This window comes from Manis pentadactyla, chromosome 1, assembly GCF_030020395.1.
Source record: "Manis pentadactyla isolate mManPen7 chromosome 1, mManPen7.hap1, whole genome shotgun sequence".
NCBI classification, from domain to species: domain Eukaryota; kingdom Metazoa; phylum Chordata; class Mammalia; order Pholidota; family Manidae; genus Manis; species Manis pentadactyla.
Window position 1 is genome coordinate 106,939,538 of NC_080019.1, and position 22,084 is coordinate 106,961,621.

General features: G+C 36.0%; 1 protein-coding gene and 1 pseudogene across 5 annotated transcripts in view; one reads left to right on the forward strand and one right to left on the reverse strand.

Annotated features, from left to right (window-relative positions):
- NAALADL2 (N-acetylated alpha-linked acidic dipeptidase like 2) overlaps positions 1-22,084 on the forward strand; it is a 1,368,824-nt gene that overhangs the window by 1,230,676 nt on the left and 116,064 nt on the right. The gene's annotated exons all lie outside the window — the stretch shown is intronic.
- On the reverse strand, positions 246-1,883 carry LOC118932902 (probable ATP-dependent RNA helicase DDX5; annotated as a pseudogene).

Below are 22,084 nucleotides of genomic sequence, written 5' to 3' on the forward strand. Positions count from 1 at the left end.
TTACATTTTTAAAAATATTACCTGTATTTTCTAGTACAAAAAAATCACACTAAAAAGTGTTTCAGGAATATAAAGATATATCCAACTTAAACAGCAAAAAAGGAAATTGTAATTCTGCTACGCTGAAGTCATTTCTGTTTTTTTAAATAACTATTTTATGTGATAACATCCAATATAAAGAGCAATTATGGAAAACAAACATCTACATATACTTCCAAAGCTTTTTGGAGAATATGGTATTGGCACTAGATGCCAATCACAGGTGCAGCCACAGTTAGCAGCATATGGATCTGCACCTGTTGGTTTATACCATGTCCATACTTGGAACATTAATTCCATATTGCTGAGTACTGTCAGCCATTCTGGAAAGCCCCTGTTGAATTACCAGTCCTAACACTGGTCTGTATACCAACAGACATAAAATGACTTTCAAATCACTAATATAATTTGCAGCACTGTACCCACCATTTTGAATTTTTGCCCCAGATCTCTCTTATGCAGACTAGAATGGCCTCTGTTATATGTTTCCTGTATCTTAAGATATTAAATCTACCCCTGTTGTGTGAATAATGGGCCAGCCAGATGGTCATCCTTCATACCTTCTCTAGTTCTGGAATGACCTGAACCTCTGTCTTTGACCAACTGAAGCAATTTGGGAATAATTGCTTGATTGAATTCATGAAATAGAGTAAAGTCACTTACTAGTTTTATGTCATTTGGTGTGAAGAAAGTGTTTTAATACTGGGAACGGTTCTTCCTATTTAATGAATATATCCCTCTAGGGAGTTAGGTAGTCATAACTGATGACAAATTTTACATCTTCCACATCTCTGACAGCCATATCTGCAGCGATCAGAATAGCAACTTTTTCCATGATTGAATTAATTTAGAACGAAGTCATGTTGTTAACTCTTTCCACCGTGGGTACCTGTGAAAGGCCACTCTTCTCATTTCTTTTCTGATAAGCTCATCACATCTTCTTTTGGGTTCAACAAAAACAATGGTTTTATTTCCCTTCTCACTTAAGATCCCTTCCATTAATTTTCATTGTTTTTCTTCCCTACGTAAGTCATTATATACATCCACAATCTGAAGAATATTGTGTTTTTCAATAGTTCTAGTGCACTAATGTTTATATGAATATAGTATAGTATTTCGGGAAGTCTTTGACAAGCTATCTTACTTCTTTTGGCCATGCTGCATCCTACATTAGGGTTTGCTGATAAGCTGTTAAGTGATATATCATGCTATATAGGTTAACAGCCCATTACAATCATTCCATATGGCTCCTCAAAGACACAGGTTGTTCTCAGATTGATTCTCTCACATAGTAAAAGTCAACCAATTATTCTGGTGTTGCAATACAGATTTCCAAACCTCTCTCCAAATCACATTTGTGATCCCTTTGAAGAATCACCATAGATGCAACTTGATTACAAGCTATAGGCTTTCTAGTATTCAGTAGCAACTTGCTTTACCTGTTGGTAGGTTCCAGAGTCCAGCAACAAGAAAATAGGCCCATGCTCTCTAGAAATGGCAGGTGATTTATGTGGATGATGACAGATAGTGAATAAGAAGTTTTCTCAAACCCAGTCTGACTTATTCCAATTATATCCAATTTACTTAGAGCAGCTGTAGACCCCTGAGCTTGAATGGCAGTGGGTTCAGAAAAATTCTGTCTTGCAACTATACCCATGTTATTTATTGGGTAGATTGCCTCATAGAAATTTAGAAATGGCTTTGATCAGTTATGATCTCTAATTACAGTTTCCTTGCTTCTGTGTGCTTCTCTCTTGTGCTATTTCTTGATAACAATTCTTATCAAATTTGAGCATTTCATCAAGATTCTACTTATTTTTAACTGGTTTATCCTGAGTTTCCATGCTTATTTCCAGATGGGGTCTCTTCCCAAACTTCCTCTTAATCAAAGTGTGTCAAATCTACAATCTGCCTGCAGTCTTGGTCATTGTGGATAAAGTGAAGGTTCCTGTGTCCAGGATTCTCACCTGTCTGGTCGACTAGCTCACTACACACATGTGGGCAATACATCATTATTGACTCTATATAAAGAGCTCCATCCAGCGCTCTGAGCAACAGCATGGCACAGGTGCAACATTATAGGAGAGCAGAGATGAGACTGGTGTGGTGGCAGCACCAAGGACAGAGACTGAGATATCTGTTGAGGCAGAGAGGCCCAGAGGCAGAGACCAGCTTACTGCATGCAGACTCACTCTGAGTGGGCAGAATTCTAGTGGTCGACCTGCCACCGTGGAAGTAAAGTTGGGTACAAACTCTTTCATCCCAAGAACATTCCATTGTCATTTTTCTGTCTCATTGAATCCATAGTGAACTAATGGGGGGCAGAAAACCATTGGCAAGTTAGTCACCCAAGTAGACAACATGATGTCAATGGCTGTGGGGGTGGGGGGAAACTAGAGGGAATTGAATTTGATGAGTCCCTGGAGGTGGCTTCATTAACAGTGAAGCCTTGTGAGGGTGAGTGGGGCAATGACAAGAACTGGAGCTACATGGTTAGAGACAGTGGAAATATATGAGATTATTTTACTTTTTAAAAGAATGGTTTATGGTATGTTGGTCTTACATTTCTTCTATGTTTGAAAAAGCCTTTCTGTTAACTTTAAGGTTAAAGTATCAACATTTTTATAATTATTATTAAATCATTAAATTTATTAAAATTTGTATGTGAATTTCTGATGGCTGATAAATGTTATAATGGTTGTGTGTGTGTGTGTGCATGGGCGTTGCATGCACACACAAGATTCACCTACAGTTGGGTCACTTAAGTGGGACAGACCTTAGAGAATCAGAAGTTGGTCAGTATAATTTATTCCTCTTTCCTCCATCTTTACTATTCCATCCAGGGACTCCCTCACGTAATTCTCTGGGAACTGTAGTTCATTAAACCTATGAGTTTATTTTACAAGTAATCAATAAAGTATTTTATAAACTCAAAAAGAATGTTTGAGATGACTTATGTATGTGTTCTTAAGAGCAACAAGTCTGTGTCTTCATAGACAAAGTTAAGCAGCCAGTTAATGAATTTAATTATCATAGATGGCCAATCTGAATAATTCAAGCAAACATTATCTCTTCCTCAGTTGGAAGTTTTTCTGCTTGAATTACTCTGATAATTGCCTCAGGTCTCCTCTTTACACGAGTAAGCGGTCTTCAACTGTCTCTATACTAGTTAAATTAGACTCCACTGAAAGACTCAGCCTCTTGGGGATTTCATGGGGAATTTGGAAGGTTCAAAGGGTTAGACAGAGTCTAATATGGTAAATGGGCCACTAAACAAAATGCCAGCATTGTAGTTTCAGCTGAGGTGTGTGTTCCTATTTATGTCTTTTTTTTCCTCCCCAAAATGTATGTTTTTTGTCACTGGAAATCATTTTTAAAAATAAAATATCTTTTAGCAGAGAGTACAATATTCTGCTTAAACTTGATATATGACAAAATGTAAATGACTTCAAGTGAAAAACAGTGACTTGTTGCCCTCTCTTGCCCAAACTCCAGTGACATGGTTTGTGTATTTACAACCCTGTGATATTTAACAGTGGTAAACACAACAGGGAACTGTAGAAGGAGACCTTCAGAATCAGCTTTAAGAGAGTTTTGTACTGTCTGCTAATATGGGTATGAGTTATTTTTGGAGCATTGTATCTGATAAAACACAATTGCTTTTAGAAAAAGAAGTGAGATTTGAGCTATGGGCTATGGCTGATAAATGAATGATTCTAAAGCAAAAAAGAGAATTAGAGCAGTAAAATGTGATTTTTAAAGTCCACTTTCATTCCTCCATGTAGCCTTGTTGAGAATGAACTCAGAACACTGTCTACAGTGTGGAATTGCTTTGAGTTCTGGCAGAGAATAAGCATCTGTATGCCATTGCATCACTGCTGGTTTTAACTCGAGGTTCTTTTTAGCAATCTTAATTGGAATACCATAGTCTTGAGTCAAACCAATCAATATGAAATCTATTTTACCCATGATAAGCAAATGACTAGCTCCATTAATACCAGCAACTGCTGTGCTTGAGAAGTGAGAGAAGGCTATATTTGCTAGTGATTTTCTTGCCATGAAAATTGCCTATGCTATGCATTTCAGACTCAATTTGAGCAAAGGTTTCTCAGTGAAAAGTATTACAAATAAGCAGAAATAGAGTTTGTAACTTGAGCTCAGACAACTCAAGATAGTACAGTACAGAATCAAGCTGATAGGAGGGAGAAGGTGAGAAAAAAGGAATGACTTCGCACACATTTCGCCTGCCTGAAAAAGAAAAAGGAAATAGTGAAAGAAAGGGGGAAAAAAAAAAGATTCTCCTTACCTTTGGATGAAATTATCATTGCTGGTACCAAATCTTTGAGAGCTTTGAATAACTCAGAAGTGCCCTGAGATTTACAGCAATTGCTTTGAGATATTATAGGTTCAGAGGCATTTTAAGCCTAACCTCCATTTCAGGAAAGGCCTGCTCTTTTGTTAGTTTTGTATCTTTAAAATGCCTTTATTGTCACACTAAAAAAAATGTACTATGGCGAATTTGACTGCCTAGGAAATGCCAGTGTTTCGGCAAATAGATTGTGTTTTCTATTTGGGAGCTCTCTAAAGGAATGTGGCTGTGCTTTCCATCCATTTACTACTTACCTGTTCTAGACACAGTGCTGTGCACTGAAGATTCAAAAATGGGCTTTCTTTGAGAAACTAATGGTCTACTGCCAGTGATGGATGGGTATATACATATTAAAACTCAGAAATGTAAATGATAGTGGAAGTTTTCACTATGTTAAAGGACAAAATGTTTATTTGCTTCATCTCTTTAAATTACATTTTTTTGGTCCTAACCTTGTGCCAGGCACAGTGTCATGTGCATTACATATTTGATCCCATTTAGCACTCACAATACCCTTACAAGTTAGATGAAACTATTATCCCCATATTACAAATAAAGAAACAGGTTAAAAATAGCAGCTTTTTGTGGCAAGGCCACATAGGTAGTGAATGTCCAAGCCTGGATTCATATCCAGGTTTCCTGGATTCCCAAACAATGTTCTTACTCATAATGCAAGAATCATATTATTTGATATGTTAATTATCAGTGAATGTTCAATAAGGAACATAATTTGTAAGCCTTACCTGCCTAAATTTGTTTTTCATTCTCAATTTGTATCATCTGCTTTTCATATTTTATTAGTATGTTATCAATAGATTTATAATATTTTAAACATGTATACTATTTACAAAAGAAGGATAATTTATAGTCAGACACGTATTCGTTATGGCTCATAGAAATCTTTATTTCATTCTTCAGAGAATCTAATTTTAATGAAAAATCTGGTTCAGTTCAAACTACTATTATGATTTCTAAATATTAGAATTTAAAATATGATAGTTTTAGCTCCATAATAAGCTGACAAGTGTTCCACAATAAGAAAGTTTCTTGTCCAAAACATGCACAAGTTTTTATTATAAAGTCTCAAGGCCATGCACAAGTATTTGTGAACTTTCTTATATTATTCTAAAAGAAGTATTATAAAAATATTCAATATTTACATGCTGGCTCTGTTTTCTTTTTTTGATCCCCTTATTCCAAACACAACAATGGATAAAATATGAAAATAGTTAACTAAAAAGTCATATCAATGCAGGTATTGGTAACGAAGAGTTCATCCAATGCAGTGTAAATGTCTGAAAATGCAGTTCTTGAAAGAGATCACAAACTGCCTCAGGAGAAAAAATCTGACTCAATGCTTGAAGTACTTACACACAGGGCCTGATGTGGAGCTCTACTGCAAATAAAATTAGATTTAAAAAATCATACCCTGTTAACCAATTTCCATATGTAGTTGTCGGTTTCCATAAGTTGTAAGCCTGAACTTAATCTTTCCAAAATTGATTTTTCCAATACAATGATCTCCTTTATCCACAGTTTCACTTTCAATGGTTTGGAAAGTGAACTGTGGTTTGGAAGCAGATGATCCTCCTTTTGTCATTATCAGAAGGTCAACAGTAGCCTAATGCTACATCACAATGCCTACCTCATTCACCTCACTTCATTTCATCAGGCAGTTTATCATCTCACATCATCATCATAAGAAGGGTAAGTATAGTACAATAAGATATTTTGAGAGAGACCACAGTCACATAACTTTTATTACAATATATTTTTATAATTGTTCTATTTTAATATTAGTTAATCTCTTGTTGTGCCTAATTTGTAAATTAAACTTTATCATAAGTACTTATGTATAGGAAAAAAACAGCATATATAGGGCTTCTTACTATCCACAGTTTCAGGCATCATGGGGGCTCTGAATAATGGGGAGTACTTTAACTTCATAGGGCAAAACTGCCAAAATGCCGTTATAACTTCAGGTCAGGTTATATAGTACCAACCATAACACCACTGGACAGGGAGGAATTATCACAAAAAGTAAGCAAAACACAACAAAAACATTTCACTCAAATGAACTTCAAACCTGGAAACCCAAGTTCCAAATGAGAAGAAATGTAATTTTTTAAATTCATAACTTTGATTATGAGAAAGCTCAAAATCATTTAAAATATAAATGCTCTATTGAAAAGATATAAACTTCATAATACATATATTTATTCTCAGTTTAAGAAATAAATTGATTAAAAGTAGATAAATAGGAAAAGAAGGTATTTATAAATCTTAGGAATAAAAATATAGTCACTGACATTTAAAAATTACAAGAGATTTTGCATTTGACTAGACACTGTTGCAGAAAGAACTAATTAATTGGAGGTTAGCACTGAGGAATTAAATCAGAGTATAGCACTGAGAAATGAAGACATAATAAATATAATACAGCAGTAACAGTATATTGTGGAATACATTGCAGAACTCTAATATGTACCCCCCAAAATTTCCAGAATAGAGTGGAGACAATGGCAGAAATTCAGACTTTTAAAATATAAAACCAAAATAACTTTAAAATGACAGTTTAACAATCAATGCACAGCCACTTAGAGAATTTCTTTTAAAATCAGAGTTTTGTTAAATTTTTTTTCATTTTTATAGGCATATTTATTTATTCAAGTCTATGAATCAGAGGGGTAGGAGTTAGAAATTCACTGATTTATATTCCTGTAATTTTCAATTGACTGTTATAACTCTTATCCTTAAAATTCCAGAATGCATCCCTTAATCTTTTATGAGGAAAAAAATTGCACTTTATTTAGCCTATCTGATACTATAATATGAGCTGACTATGTAATGTATCTGGGAAAACACAACAAAATCAAAAGAAGAAATTTTAAAGTATATCATAAAAGTTAATAAGCCTTGAGTTCACTTGAGTTATCAAGGCAGAGACCCAGGAAAACTGACAGTTGAGTTTCAGAATGACTCTGAAGACCTAAGAACCAGGAGAGCTGATGGTGTAGTTCCCACCTGAAGGGCATCTGACCTGAGAGAAGAGAGAACTGACACTTCAGTTTGAGCACAAAGACAGGAGAAGACAGTTGGGCAGGAAATAATTATCTCCTACTGAAAGGAGAGTCAGCCTTTGTCTTCTACTCAGGCCTTGAGATGATTGAATGAGGCCACTGACAGGGAGGACAATTTGCTTTGTTCAGTCTACAAGTTTAAATGTTCATCTCATCAAAAACCACCCTCACAGACACACCCAGAATAACAAAATAACAGATTGAACAAATACCTGGTAACTTTGGGGTCCAGTCAAGTTGACACAAAGTTAACCATCACAACAGGTAAACAAATAATTCTCCTAACCCTCCTTCATTCCTCCATCCTACCTGATTTTCCTCCATAAGATTCTGTCCCATTGATGTTTAATAATTCTTCCTCCATGAACTCTGTTGAAGGCTGATTAAAAATTATTTTGGGTATTGTCATATATAATGAAAGAAAATTAGATGACAAAGTTATAATAAATGAAATCAATGATTAGGGCTATATACATTCTTTAGTTATGAGGAATAGTAACAGGATAGCTTAAAGAATAAAACGTCTTAATCCCAGATTTGGATATAGACCAGTTTATAAAATAAAAGAGGAACACTGATCAAATTTACTTGCAGACTTCCAAAAATTTTCCAATTACAAATGGGCACTAATTTAATTTGGCACTAATTACAAATGGGCACTAATCAAATTTAAATTGTATTGAAAGTCTAATTTTTTAAATTAAGGTATCATTGACTTACAATGTAATGAAGATTTCACATGAGCAACATGGTGATTCCAACATTAATCCCCATATTATCAAATCACCCCCAAACCCCATTGCAATTACTGTCCATCAGTGTAGTAAAATGATAGAGTCCTTACTTGTCTTCTCAGTGCTGTACTGCCTTCCCTGTGACCTACCTATATTGTGAGTGCTAATTATAGTTCCCTTTAATCCCCTTCTCCCTCCTTTCCCACCCACCTTCCCCAACCCCCTCCCTTTGGTAACCACTATTCCCTTCTTGGAGTCTGTGAGTCTTCTGTTTTGTTCATTCAGTTTTGCTTTGTTGTTATACTCCACAAATGAGTGAAATTTTTTGGTACTTTTCTTTCTTGGCCTGGCTTATTTCACTGAGCATAATACCCTCCAGCTCCATCCATGTTGTTGCAAATGGTAGGATTTGTTTTCTTCTTATGGCTGAATAATATTCCATTGTGTATATGTACCACATCTTCTTTATCCATTCATCTACTGATGGACACCTAGGTTGCTTCTGTATCTTGGTTATTGTAAATAGGGCTGCAGTAAACATATGGGTGCATATGTCTTTTTAAAACTGGGATCCTGTTTTCTTTGGGTAAATTCCTAGGAGTGGAATTCCTGGGTCAAATGGTATTTCTACTTTTAGTTTTTCGAGAAACCCCCGTATTGCTTTCCACAATGGTTGAACGAGTTTACATTCCCACCAGCAGTGTAGGAGAGTTTGCCTTTTGCTGCATCCTCACCAGCATTTGTTGCTTCTTGTCTTTTGAATGTTGGCTATCCTAACTGGTGTGGGGTGATATCTCATTGTGGTTTTTGTTTGCATTTCCCTGATAAGTAGTGATGTAGAGCATCACTAATTGATTTGTCTATTTGGGAGTTTCATGGTTCTGTATGAATTTTAGAAATATTTTTTCTAGATTGCCAAAGAATGTTGTTGGTATTTTGAAAGAGATGGCATTGAATCTGTAGATTGTGTTAGGCAGCATGACCAAGTTGACAATATTAATTCTTCCTATCCAGGAGCATGGGGTATATTTCCATTTATTGGTGTCTTGTTTAATTTCTCTTATGAGTGCCTTGTAGTTTTGAGGGTATAGGTATTTCACCTCCTTGGTTAGATTTGTTCCTAGGTATTTTATTCTTTTTGATGCAGTTGTAAATAAATTGTTTTCCTGATTTCTCTTTCTTCTAGTTCATCATTAGTGTATAGGAATGCAACAGATTTCTGTTTATTGATTTTGTATCCTGCAACTTTGCTGAATTCAGTTATTAGTTCTAGTAGTTTTGGGGTGGATTCTTTAGGGTTTTTTTTATATACAGTATCATGTCATCTGCAAACAGGTACAGTTTAACTTTTTTCTTACCAATCTGGATGCCTTTTATTTCTTTGTGTTGTCTGAAGGCTGTAGCTAGGACCTCCAGGACTATGTTGAATAAAAGTGGGGAGAGTGGACATCCTTGTCTTGTTCCCAATCTTAGAGAAAAACTTTCAGCTTTTCACTGTTAAGTAGGATGTTGACTGTGGGCTTGTCATACATGACCTTTATTATATTTAGGTACTTGGTCTCTATACCCATTTTGTTGAGAGTTTTTATCATGAATGGATGTTGAATTTTGTCAAATGCTTTTTCAACATCTATTAATATCATGTGATTTTTATCCTCCTTTTTACTGATGTGGTGTATGATATTGATGGATTTTCAAATATTGTACCATCTTTTCATCCCTCAAATAAATCCCACTTGGTCATGATAGATGATCTTTTGGCTGTATTTTTGAATCCAGCTTGCTAGTATTTAGTTGAGGATTTTGGCATCTATGTTCATCAGGAATATTGGTTTGCAATTTTCTTTTTTTGTGGTGTCTTTGTCTAGTTTTGGTATTAGAGTGATGCTGGCTTCATAAAATGAGTTTGGAAGTATTTCCTCCTCTTATACTTTTTGGAATACTTTAAGGCAGATGGTATTAGCTCTTCTTTAAATGTTTGATAAAATTCAGCCATGAAGCCATATGATCTAGGGATATTTTTCTTAGGTTGTTTTTTGATTACTAATTCAACTTCATTGCTGGTAGTTGGTCTCTTCAGATTTTCTGTTTCTTCCTGGGTCAGTGTTGGAAGGTTGTATTTTTCCAGAAAGTTGTTCATTTCTTCTATTTCATAGTATTCTCTAAAAATTCTTTGAATATCTGTAGTGTCCATAATGATTTTTCCTTTCTCATTTTGATTCTGTTTATGTGTGTAGCCTCTCTTTTTTTCTTGGTAAGTCTGGCTATGAGTTTATCTATTTTATTTATTTTCTTGAAGGAGCTCCTTGTTTCATTGATTCTATTTCCTTATTATTATCAATTTTTTAAATTTATGCTCTGATCTTTATTATGTATGACTTTGGGCCTCATTTGTTCTTCTTTTTCTAGTTTCATTAATTGCAAGTTTACACTGTTCATTTGGGATTGTTCCTGTTTCTTGAGGTAAGCCTGTATTGCTGTATACATTCCTCTGAGAACTGCCTTTGCTGTATCCCACAAGTTTTGGGGTGTTGAGTTGTTGTTTTCATTTGTCTCCATATATTGCTTGATCTCTGTTTTTATTTGGTCCTTGATCCATTGATTATTTAAGAGCATATTCTTAAGCCTCCATGTGTTTGTGGTCTTTTGTGTTTTCTTTACATAATTTATTTCTAGTTTTGTACCTTTGTCGTCTGAGAAGCTGGTGGGCACAATTTCAGTTCTTCTGAAGTTACTGTGGTTCTTCTTGTGGCCTACTATGTGATCTATTCTGTAAAACATTCCAAATACACTTGAGAAAAATGTGTATGCTGCTGCTTTTGGGTGAAGTGTTCTGTAGATGTCTGTTAGGCCCTCTGTTCTAATGTATTGTTCATTGCCTCTGTCTCCTTACTTAATTTAAGTCTGGTTGATATGTCTTTTGGAGTGAGTGATGTGTTGAAGTCTCCTAAAATGAATGCATTGCATTCTATTTCCCCCTTTAATTCTGTTAGTATGTTTGTGTTACATATTTAGGTGCTTCTATATTGGGTGCATAGATATTTATGATGGTTATGTCCTGTTGTTGGCCTGACCCCTTTATCATTATGTAATGTCCTTCTTTGTCTCTTGTTACTTTCTTTGTTTTAAAATCTATTTTGTCTCACATAAGTACTGTTACTCCTGCTTTTTTCTCCATATTATTTGCATGAAATAGTTTTTCCATCCCTTCACTTTTAGTCTTTGTATGTCTTTGGGTTTGATGTGAGTCTTTTATAGCCAACATATCAATGGGACTTGTTTTGTTATCTTTTATGTAACTCTGTCTTTTGATTGGTACATTCAGTTCATTTACATTTAGGGTGATTATTGATAGATATGTAGTTATTGCCATTGTAGGCTTTAGATTTGTAGTTACCAAAGGTTCAAGAACAGCTTCCTTACTATCTAGCAGTCTGTCTTAACTTGCTTATTACACTATTTCAAACAGAGTCTAAAGGTTTTTGAGCTGCCATTCACCTGTAGCAATGCTGGGCATCTCAGGCAAGTGGAACCAGCACCTGCCATCAGGAAAGAGCTCTTTCCTGCCTTCCCTGCTATAAGGCTTGCCTTCATTTCCAGATCCACTGGATTGAGCACACAGGGAGATGCCTCTGTGCTATACCCCTGTAGTTGCCATAGGTAGGTCCCCTCTGGCAGGCCTGGCATAATGGTGGGGAAAGCAGGTGCGCAGGACCAGTGCCTGTGGGAGGAAGTAGTGGCAGGCTGTATACTGCTGTGGGGGACCTCAGGGCTGCTTTGCAAGCTGAGGTGATGAAGCATCTAAAGTTCCTGAGAGTTCCTAACCTGCTGGGCTGAGTATGCTGGGACAATTTTGTCTAGTTACCTTTCTCCTAAGCCAAGAGCTCTATGTAAGCTTTGCCCCTTTAGCACCCCTCTTGCTCTTGGGAAATCTTGCAAAATGCCTGCCTTTCTTTTATCCCAGGGGAGCCAGTTATGTGTACCTGCTGTCCACGAGTGACTGAAATCTCAATCTCTCTGAGTATTCTGCCTGTGTTTGCTTTCCAACCCCACTAATCTCCAGAGCAGCATGTAATGTGGGTTCATGCTTTCAGAGTAAATCTCCAGAGCTGGGTGTTCAGCATTCCAGGGCTTCTCCTCCATCTCTGCTTCATTTCTCTTTCTCCCACCTGTTGACTGGGGTTAGGGGAGGGTGTGGGTCTTGCCATGTAACAGCTTTGCTACTTTACCATTTTTTGTGAGGTCTTCTCTTTCCCCAGACATAGGCAGTCTGTTCTTTAGTCTTCGGGTCACTCTTTCAGGATTAGTTGTAGGTGCTGTATTTTCTTGTTATGTTGGTTTTGGGAGGAGGTTTCTGCCTCATTTCTCATGCCACCATCTTTTTCAAATCAAAAGTCTAACTTTGATTAAATACTGTAATTACATTTCAGTTTTAGATTATTTCATTTATGAAGATTTTTATAACAAATGGTTTCAAATGACTTCCTGGTCATGTTTGCTCTTTAAAAAAGACAAATATCAGTTTTTCCATGACACTTTGTATAATCTGTATGTTTAAATATATCTTAATTTGAAGGAGATCCTATGTTAGAGAAAGACAAAAAGGAAACAGAAGTGATCAAAATTGTTATAGTTCAGTTACATGCTGTATACTATGAACAAATTCCCCTCTATATTTTCTGTATTCTTCTTTATATTTTCTGTATACTTTCTCATCTCCTCTATACTTTTTGTACATATCTTATTTAATATCATTGTAGGACATTTAATCTATTATTATTATTCCCATTTTTATATAAAGAAATCAAATCTTAGAGTTCCAATAATTTGTCTCACAAAGTTATGAGATGGCAGAGCCAAAATGTGACTCTTGTTCTATATAAATTATTTGCTCTAAGCCAGAGAAAAACTTTATTTAATGAAGGTGTCATAAACTCTTAAACAGTGGGTGAACTGGTATCTGAAGCAATTCATGAATCTGACTCTGAAAACAGTAACATGAGTCTGGAATAAATAAACATAATTTGGTCAATAAAGCAGATGATGAAGTTGGGTGTTGCATATTATTTTTCTTAAAGTGACATGAATTATAAATTAATGAAAATAACTTTCTCATTTATAGATTATGAAATCATTTTCAATGTAGTATGTTCCAAAAAGTATTTTTAGCAATAACAGTATTTTCCAGAAGAGTAAACTTTACTTTGATAGATGACAATGATCTGATTATATATACTTTTTAGAAATTTACAAAACAAACTATAATATTATTAAATGGGTCATAGCTTTTCCTAAATTATATTTCTGAGTTTTTTCCACTTAACCTATAGGTATATCGATGATGATGATATGATGATGAAGCAGCAAATAGCATTACATCGAATGTAATGCGCCATGTCCTATTCATTATTCCAAGTGCTATACATGTATTAGTGCTTTTAATCTGATAACATATCTTTAAGGTAGATATTATGTCCTAGAGAGGTCAAATGTACTCTGGCTAATATCCATTAAATATGTCATTGTTCATGCATATACTTATGAGTGTCAGAAATTCTGATAAGAACTCATAGCAATTTACATAGAAAGCCCACCAAATCTTCCTAACAACCTTCAAGGTAGAAGAGTCAGAGGTAATTACTGACTGGTTCTGGATTATGTGTCTAGCAGGTAACAGTCAGAACATTGGATACAGAGCTTGTATTCCTTCCATGCCCCACACTGCCCTAGTATTTGTTATATATAACTCTGGAGAGTAACAAAGATTCTCAAAGCACAGATTAATATTCTAATGTTTAGGAATCATATAGTTAAGATCCTATATGAAAGCTATGTGAAATAGAATGAAATAACTTTATCATTACAAAAGGCTGTTATGAGTTTACCAAGATGACAAATTAATGACCACTTCTTGTTGATGCTTACAAATAACCTCATAATGGTTTTTCTCAGTATTTGTTTTTTCAATATGTGTTACATTTTCTGTGAGGAAATAGACATCATTTTAACAGGTTGACTGTATTTTGTATTAAAACAAAAAGCAAGGTTACTGAGTAGTATTGTAGATTGTTATATCAACACATTTTCAGGAGTTTACAGATAGGAGCAAGACAGAGCTGAATTATCAGGGATTAGAGTAGCCAATAAAAGTAATGAGCTAAAAAAAGAAACAGTCTTTAATCACTCAAGTGATAATACAAGAGATTAAAACCAGAGAGATCATTGACTACCCCATAGAAAGGTGCACTAGTTAGGTGATGGTCAGGTGAATGCCCAGATATGGGGGTGATCTAAGTGTTGAAGAGGCCCAGGACAAAACACTCATGCCATTTTATGGACCTTGTAGTTGACGAGATGGCATGAAGTAAGGGGTAGGAGTGGAAAATACTGGGCACTTGGGGGAAAAGTGTATTTAAGTTTTATCCTTTCTTCCCATTTTCTCCCAGTGAGGAGGCCTCGGCAGAGGCTCCTGAAGATCTGTGCCCAAAGTCACAGGTAAAGATGCCCAGGAATGAAGGCTCCTGGGCTAGGAATGCAAAAGTGAGAAGAGTGTGACTGACAAGGGGGCCTGAGTTCCCTTCAGAAATCCCTTCCGGGACTGTAGCAAACTGGCTGTGCCCTGAGTCTCCTGTTGGGACGGCAGCTTTTCCTCACAAGGCCTGACAGATAAAGCCTTTCCAGCTGCCTGTGGTCAGTCTTGAAATGTCACACAAAGGTTTTAACCAGGAACCATATTTCCTCACATATGACTTCAAACATGCCATTGGTCAAACCATAGCAATCACATTGCTAACTGGTAGATGGAGGATGATTCCTCCCAGCCATGGCAAACATCCTAATGAATCCTGCTGCATCTCATCCTATAATTTGCAGGATACATTGACTTAAATGTTTCCTTTCCTTTTGATGAGGAAAGTTGTACTGATCTCTGGTGTTCAGAGAATTGTCATTCTCACACTGGTGTTCTTTAGCCTTTTTCAAACTCTCCACAAGCTTCAGGCTAAAAGAACCTGTGACTTCCAGATGCCCTTTTACCCAGTGGGCATTATTAGCTGCATTCCAAGAGTATTTACACCCTCTTCTCATATTACCTTAGTTCCCCTTTTCTCTTTCTGATTCTAAATTCCATCTTTGGAATTATTACCCAGTGATTTTAATTGTATTATAATAAGCAAATGTATTGAAATGCCTTTCAAAAAATACTAGGCATTAGTAATACTTTCTGTACTGAGAATTATGTTTAGGAGGAATTTTAGTATGTACATAAAATATATAGAGAATAAGATATAGTGACAACATAAATATACATAAAATATTTAATTCTGTAGTCCTTCATGGTACCTGAGAGAATTTTTATTCCAGAATTCCTAAGTGACTTGTGGGTCTCTTATATTTGGCCAGATTAAAAAAGTGGCTTTGAATATAAAGCTAAGACACGGGGCAGGAGTACTGTGATTTTACAGGGACAAAGGAAAAGGAGGAAAAATGTTCAGGGCTTTCTAACTATATTACCACATCTGTTAAGAGCTGAGGGAAATAAGTGAATTGTAAGAGCATTAGAACATGTACACTATGGGTATATAACCTTAACACTGTGTAGCAAACATGAGAAAAATCTATTGGTTATACCAAACATGCTAATTAAAAGTCACCCAAAATTGTTATAGTTGCTGTTTTTGTGTTTTGTTTTATCTTGTTCATTCAAGTTACGCAGCTTTCTGGATTGTGATAGGATCTAGGAGTCAGGAGTACAGATCCCTGAATCATAAAATCAGGAAACTGGTGAACATTTAGGTAGAGAGCCAAATATGGGGTGGGGGAGTCTCAATATGCACATTCTCTGCAACTTCAGAAAATGGATGATTAAAAATTTCTGTGGTATTACTGCGGGAGATTAAAAAATGATTCAAACAAGTGAAGGATGATAAATTGCAATTAATTACATTAATAATGTGGGGTGTATAAAAGCATCCATCATAGCATTTTATTTAACAAGATTATTGTTTTATTTTAGTGTAAAAATAGTGATAAGGTTTTTTATGGATTTCCTCATCATCGTAGTTTTCAGCCTCTATTTTCTCTATAAAATCTTAAATACCTCCACTGTCCGTTCTCCTATGTTAGTAGTTTTTCAAGATCCTAGCTCTCATATTAGAGGAATGCCTGTTATTGATCTACAAGTAGCCTTTGAAATATGCCCTTACTCTTGTGTTTGAATCACTTTGTAATAATTATATTATTGAATTACGGCAATGCATTATGCTCTTTACATATATTGTTTAATTTTTAAAACAATTCTGTAACAAATATTATTATATACATATAACAAATGAGGAAAATGAGGGTCAGAAGACTTAAAGTACTTGCCACATTTTGCACACAGATTAGGTCATAGGATAGGCACTCAAGCCAAACTGATTCCAGTATCCACTCATACCATCTGGTACACATTCCCTTTCTCTATTGCACTTTAGAATAATTAGGTGAGCAATATGAAGGACATTAAAATATACATTCAGGACTCAAATCCTGTGGTGTATTTGGAAAATCTCTACCCTATGAAAAGCTTTTTTTTTTTTTTTTTTAATTTAAAATTTTTTTTTAGATAATTATTTTTTATTGAAGGGTAGTTGACACACAGTATTACATTAGTTTCAGGTGTACAACACAGTGATTCAACATTTATATACATGATAATTCTAGGTACCAGCGATCACCATACCAAGTTGTTACAATATTTTGACTATATTCCTTGTGCTATACATTATATCCCGGTTGCTTATTTATTTTACAATTGGAAGTGTGTGTATATATATATTTTTGTGAGGGCATCTCTCATATTTATTGATCAAATGGTTGTTAACAACAATAAAATTCTGTATAGGGGGGTCAATGCTCAATGCACAATCATTAATCCACCCCAACCCTAATTTTCGTCAGTCTCCAATTTTCTGAAGCATAACAAACAAGTTCTTCCATGGAGAACAAATTCTTACATAATGAATAAGTTACATGGTGAACATTACAAGGGCAGTCATCACAGAAGCTTTCAGTTTTGCTCATGCATTATGAACTATAAACAGTTCAAATATGAATACTCATTTGATTTTGATACTTGATTTATATGTGGATACCACATTTCTCTCTTTATTATTATTATTTTTAATAAAATGCTGAAGTGGTAGGTAGATACAAGATAAAGGTAGAAAACATAGTTTAGTGTTGTAAGAGAGCAAATGTAGATGATCAGGTGTGTGCCTGTAGACTATGTGTTAATCCAAGCTAGACAAGGGCAATAAAACATCTACGTATGCAGAAAATTTCTCTCAGAATGGGGTGGGGGGAGGTTCTAAGCCTCACCTCTGTTGATCCCCAATTTCTCACCTGATGGCCCCCCTGCGACTGTGCCTGTCTTAGGTTGTTCCTCCCTTGAGGAATCTTACCTGTCTCTGGCTAACCAGTCATCTTCCGGGGCCATACAGGGAAATGTAAAGTTGGTAAGTGAGAGAGAAGCCTTATTGTTTGAAAAGGTTAGCTTTTTAATTCTTTGCATATTTATGCCCTGTGGCTTCTATGCCCAGTATTTGTCTTGAACTGTCTTTACCACTTGGAAGAATTATGATACTCAGTAGATTCGATATGAGGCACGAATTCTATTTGAGGGTTGTAATTAGGAAGGAAGAAGAAAAGCTATAGAAGTAGCAGGCGGAAGAAAACATGGGAAGATTGATTATTTCTTTGACATATCTTCCTGTAAAGTAACTTCAACATATATAGGTTTTAAACTACTAATTAAATTGCACATAAACATTAACATAATAGGAGTACAGTAGTACAGTTACGTAACCAAAGCATACCTGTAATTACCAGCCATCTCCAGTGAAACCAAGAAAACCAGTTAAGCACCTTAGGAATTTGTGAAAACTTATCTATGATATGGTGGATATTGTCCAACTGAATTTGAACAGTCTGAGAGAAATCAGACAAATTAAAACAACCCATTCCTAGGGACTGTTCACATCCCATATGTTCTTTAAACAGTAAATAGTCTGTAGTTGTAAGATTTTGGAGTGCTACAATTTGCACTTCTCCTAATTCTTGGTTGAGTTCCAACCGTATAGATCCAGTCAAATTTGTTGTTTTACTGTATGCACAGGCCAGCTTAGACATATCCTTCTTCATTCCCACAGCAAGTCCAGGAACTGGTGGGATTAGTGCATCTACACCTGTAGCAGTGCGTGGATCTTTGTTGGGGTTTTTTGATGATCATCTTCTGGCATGAGTCTTCCAGAGAGTGCTGATGTTGGAAGTTATTTTTCGTATCATATCTTAGTTCATTTTCAGGGTAGCCAAATTAGGCTTTGATCCTCTGTATAAACACAAACAGACCCTTTGCCTAAAGTTTTATATGCCCTTTATATCATTGTGTAGAACTCATTGGAGGTCACCACACAGGAACTGCTTTTTTTTTTTCTTCTTATCATTAATCTACACTTACATGGCGAATATTTTGTTTACTAGGCTCTCCCCTATACCAGGTCCCCCCTATAAACCCCTTTACAGTCACTGTCCATCAGTGTAGCAAAATGTTGTAGAATCACTCCTTGTCTTCTCTGTGTTGTACAGCCCTCTCCTGTCTCCCACCACCCCATGCATGCTAATCTTAATACCCCCCTTCTTCTCCCCCCCTTATCCCTCCCTACCCACCCATCCTCCCCAGTCCCTTTCCCTTTGGTACCTGTTAGTCCATTCTTGGGTTCTGTGATTCTGCTGCTGTTTTGTTCCTTCAGTTTTTCCTTTGTTCTTATACTCCACAGATGAGTGAAATCATTTGGTATTTCTCTTTCTCCACTTGGCTTGTTTCACTGAGCATACTACCCTCCAGCTCCATCCATGTTTCTGCAAATGGTAGGATTTGCCCTTTTCTTATGGCTGAGTAGTATTCCATTTTGTATATGTACCACATCTTCTTTATCCATTCATCTATCGATGGACATTTAGGTTGCTTCCAGTTCTTGGCTATTGTAAATAGTGCTGCAATAAACATAGGGGTGCATTGGTCTTTCTCATACTTGATTGCTGCATTCTTAGGGTAAATTCCTAGGAGTGCAATTCCTGGGTCAAATGGTATGTCTGTTTTGAGCATTTTGATGTACCTCCATACTGCTTTCCACAATGGTTGAACAAGTTTACATTCCCACCAGCAGTGTAGGAGGGTTCCCCTTTCTCCACAGCCTCGCCAACATTTGTTGTTGTTTGTCTTTTGGATGGCAGCCATCCTTACTGGTGTGAGGTGATACATCATGGTAGTTTTAATTTGCATTTCTCTGATAATTAGCGATGTGGAGCATCTTTTCATGTGTCTGTTGGCCATCTGTATTTCTTTTTTGGAGAACCGTCTGTTCAGTTCCTTTGCCCATTTTTTAATTGGGTTATTTGTTTTTTGTTTGTTGAGGTGTCTGAGCTCTTTATATATTCTGGACGTCAAGCATTTATCGGATGTGTCATTTTCAAATATATTCTCCCATACTGTAGGGTTCCTTTTTGTTCTATTGATGGTGTCTTTTGCTGTACAGAAGCTTTTCAGCTTAATATAGTTCCACTTGTTCATTTTTGCTGTTATTTTCCTTGCCTGGGGAAATATGTTCAAGAAGAGGTCACTCATGTTTATGTCTAAGAGGTATTTGCCTATGTTTTTTTCCAAGAGTTTAATGGTTTCATGACTTACATTCAGGTCTTTGATCCATTTTGAGTTTACTTTTGTATATGGGGTTAGACAATGGTCCACTTTCATTCTCCTACATGTAGCTGTCCAGTTTTGCCAGCACCATGTGTTGAAGAGACTGTCATTTCACCATTGTATGTCCATGGCTCCTTTATCAAATATTAATTGACCATATATGTCTGGGTTAATGTCTGGATTCTCTAGTCTGTTCCATTTTTCTGTGGCTCTGTTCTTGTGCCAGTACCAAATTGTCTTGATTACTATGGCTTTATAATAGAGCTTGAAGTTGGGGAGTGAGATCCCCCCTACTTTATTCTTCTTTCTCAGGATTGCTTTGGCTATTCGGGGTCTTTGGTGTTTCCATATGAATTTTTAAACTATTTTTTCCAGTTCATTGAAGAATGTTGCTGGTAGTTTCATAGGGATTGAATCAAATCTGTATATTGCTTGGGTAGGATGGCCATTTTGACGATATTAATTCTTCCTAGCCACGAGCATGGGATGCATTTCCATCTGTTAGTATCCCCTTTAATTTCTCTTAAGAGTGACTTGTAGTTTTCAGAGTATAAGTCTTTCACTTCTTTGGTTAGGTTTATTCCTAGGTATTTTATTTTTTTTGATGCAAATCTGAATGGAGTTGTTTTCCTGATTTCTCTTTCTGTTGGTTTATTGTTAGTGTATAGGAAAGCCACAGATTTCTGTGTATTGATTTTGTATCCTGCAACTTTGCTGTATTCCGATATCAGTTCTTGTAATTTTGGGATGGAGTGTTTAGAATTTTTTATGTACAGTATCATGTCATCTGCAAATAGTGACAGTTTAACTTCTTCTTTACCAATCTGGATTCCTTGTATTTATCTGTTTTGTCTGATTGCCATGGCTAGGACCTCCAGTACTATGTTAAATAACAGTGGGAGAGTGGGCATCCCTGTCTAGTTCCCAATCTCACAGGAAAAGCTTTCAGCTTCTCGCTCTTCAATATAATGTTGGCTGTGGGTTTTTCACAGATGGCCTTTATTATGTTGAGGTACTTGCCCTCTATACCCATTTTGCTGAGAGTTTTTATCATGAATGGATGTTGAACTTTGTCAAATGCTTTTTCAGTATCTATGGAGATGATCATGTGGTTTTTGTCTTTCTTTTTGTTGATGTGGTGGATGATATTGATGGACTTTCGAATGTTGTGCCATCCTTGCAGCATCCCTGGGATGAATCCCACTTGGTCATGGTGTATGATCCTTTTGATGTATTTTTGAATTCAGTTTGCTAATATTTTGTTGAGTATTTTTGCATCTACGTTCAACAGGGTTATTTGTCTGTAGTTTTCTTTTATGGTGGGGTCTTTGCCTGGTTTTGGGATTAGGGTGATGTTAACTTCATAGAATGAGTTTGGGAGTATCCCCTCCTTTTCTTTTTTTGGAAAACTTTAAGGAGAATGGGTATTATGTCTTCCTTGTATGTCTGATAAAATTCCGAGGTAAATCTATCTGGCCCGGGGGTTTTGTTCTTTGGTAGTTTTTTGATTACCGCTTCAATTTCTTTGCTGGTAATTGGTCTGTTTAGATTTTCTGTTTCTTTCTGGGTCAGTCTTCTAAGGTTGTATTTTTCTAGGAAGTTGTCCATTTCTCCTAGGTTTCCCAGCTTGTTAGCATATAGGTTTTCATAGTATCCTCTAATAATTCTTTGCATTTCTGTGGGGTCCGTCTTGATTTTCCCTTTCTAGTTTCTGATACTGTTGATTTGTGTTGACTCTCTTTTCCTCTTAATAAGTCTGGCTAGAGGCTTATCTATTTTGTTTATTTTCTCGAAGAACCAGCTCTTGGTTTCATTGATTTTTGCTGTTGTTTTATTCTTCTCAATTTTATTTATTTCTTCTCTGATCTTTATTATGTCCCTCCTTCTGCTGACCTTAGGCCTCATTTGTTCTACCTTTTCCAAATTCGATAATTGTGACATTAGACCATTCATTTGGGATTGTTCTTCCTTTTTTAAATATGCTTGGATTGCTATATACTTTCCTCTTAAGACTGCTTTTGCTGTGTCCCACAGAAGTTGGGGCTTTGTGTTTTTGTTGTCATTTGTTTCCATATATTGCTGGATCTCCATTTTTATTTGGTCATTGATCCATTGATTATTT